The sequence below is a fragment of the Penaeus vannamei genome, chromosome 38, assembly GCF_042767895.1.
Source record: "Penaeus vannamei isolate JL-2024 chromosome 38, ASM4276789v1, whole genome shotgun sequence".
NCBI lineage: Eukaryota > Metazoa > Arthropoda > Malacostraca > Decapoda > Penaeidae > Penaeus > Penaeus vannamei.
The window spans coordinates 12,259,702-12,262,201 of record NC_091586.1 but is presented as its reverse complement, the minus strand read 5'-3'; positions in this window follow the sequence as shown (position 1 = coordinate 12,262,201).

Below are 2,500 nucleotides of genomic sequence, written 5' to 3'. Positions count from 1 at the left end.
ACTAGATGCGGAGCCGATAACCTACAATAAACTAGGATTTTTAAGGTACTAACCTGATTGATAGATGCCGCTAATAGTAGGGAGGGTGCTCCTTTGCCGCAGAAGGTGAAGGAGGCAGGGTGCGTCCGGTGTGAAGTTGGAAGCCTGCAACCTGCACCTAGCTCCTACATCCTCACCATGTCTCTCGTCTCTCACGCATCCTCTCCCCGTCTCTCGTCTCTCACGCATCCTCTCCCCGTCTCTTGTCTCTCACGCATCCTCTCCCCGTCTCTCGTCTCTCACGCATCCTCTCCCCGTCTCTCGTCTCTTACGCATCCTCTCCCCGTCTCTCGTCTCTCACGCATCCTCTCCCCGTCTCTCGTCTCTCACGCATCCTCTCCCCGTCTCTTGTCTCTCACGCATCCTCTCCCCGTCTCTTGTCTCTCACGCATCTTCTCCCCGTCTCTCGTCTCTCACGCATCCTCTCCCCGTCTCTCGTCTCTCACGCATCCTCTCCCCGTCTCTTGTCTCTCACGCATCCTCTCCCCGTCTCTCGTCTCTCACGCATCCTCTCCCCTTCTCTCGTCTCTTACGCATCCTCTCCCCGTCTCTCGTCTCTTACGCATACTCTCCCCGTCTCTCGTCTCTTACGCATCCTCTCCCCGTCTCTCGTCTCTCACGCATCCTCTCCCCGTCTCTTGTCTCTCACGCATCCTCTCCCCGTCTCTCGTCTCTCACGCATCCTCTCCCCGTCTCTTGTCTCTCACGCATCCTCTCCCCGTCTCTCGTCTCTCACGCATCCTCTCCCCGTCTCTCGTCTCTCACGCATCCTCTCCCCGTCTCTCGTCTCTTACGCATCCTCTCCCCGTCTCTTGTCTCTCACGCATCCTCTCCCCGTCTCTCGTCTCTTACGCATCCTCTCCCCGTCTCTCGTCTCTCACGCATCCTCTCCCCGTCTCTTGTCTCTCACGCATCCTCTCCCCGTCTCTTGTCTCTCACGCATCCTCTCCCCGTCTCTCGTCTCTCACGCATCCTCTCCCCTTCTCTCGTCTCTTACGCATCCTCTCCCCGTCTCTCGTCTCTCACGCATCCTCTCCCCGTCTCTCGTCTCTTACGCATCCTCTCCCCGTCTCTCGTCTCTCACGCATCCTCTCCCCTTCTCTCGTCTCTTACGCATCCTCTCCCCGTCTCTCGTCTCTCACGCATCCTCTCCCCGTCTCTCGTCTCTCACGCATCCTCTCCCCTTCTCTCGTCTCTTACGCATCCTCTCCCCGTCTCTCGTCTCTTACGCATCCTCTCCCCGTCTCTCGTCTCTCACGCATCCTCTCCCCGCCTCTTGTCTCTCACGCATCCTCTCCCCGTCTCTTGTCTCTCACGCATCCTCTCCCCGTCTCTCGTCTCTTACGCATCCTCTCCCCGTCTCTCGTCTCTCACGCATCCTCTCCCCGTCTCTCGTCTCTCACGCATCCTCTCCCCGTCTCTTGTCTCTCACGCATCCTCTCCCCGTCTCTCGTCTCTCACGCATCCTCTCCCCGTCTCTTGTCTCTCACGCATCTTCTCCCCGTCTCTCGTCTCTCACGCATCCTCTCCCCGCCTCTTGTCTCTCACGCATCCTCTCCCCGTCTCTTGTCTCTCACGCATCCTCTCCCCGTCTCTCGTCTCTTACGCATCCTCTCCCCGTCTCTCGTCTCTCACGCATCCTCTCCCCGTCTCTCGTCTCTCACGCATCCTCTCCCCGTCTCTTGTCTCTCACGCATCCTCTCCCCGTCTCTCGTCTCTCACGCATCCTCTCCCCGTCTCTTGTCTCTCACGCATCTTCTCCCCGTCTCTCGTCTCTCACGCATCCTCTCCCCGTCTCTCGTCTCTCACGCATCCTCTCCCCGTCTCTCGTCTCTCACGCATCCTCTCCCCGTCTCTTGTCTCTCACGCATCCTCTCCCCGTCTCTCGTCTCTCACGCATCCTCTCCCCGTCTCTCGTCTCTTACGCATCCTCTCCCCGTCTCTCGTCTCTCACGCATCCTCTCCCCGTCTCTCGTCTCTCACGCATCCTCTCCCCGTCTCTCGTCTCTCACGCATCCTCTCCCCGTCTCTCGTCTCTCACGCATCCTCTCCCCGTCTCTTGTCTCTCACGCATCCTCTCTCCGTCTCTCGTCTCTCACGCATCCTCTCCCCGTCTCTCGTCTCTCACGCATCTTCTCCCCGTCTTTTTTGTTCTTATTAGCCCCACTGAGGCTTGCACTGGTTTATATAGCACACCGCTCACGCCTTATGCAGTTTTATTGCGCTTGATGTTATTTTCTATGTCAATTTTTTTGTTGATTTTGTATGGGTTGTCAGCTGCATAACCTTAGATTTTACGTAATCATTTTTATCTGATTTTTTATTGGATCATTTTAATTACTAACAGGCAAATCCTTTGTTTACGTTAGTTTTTATCAGGCGTTCCCTTAGCCTTTAGCTGCGACCGCTTTTGTCTCGCATTTTATTTACGCAGCTGGCTTCCTCCCACATTTTATGTTTT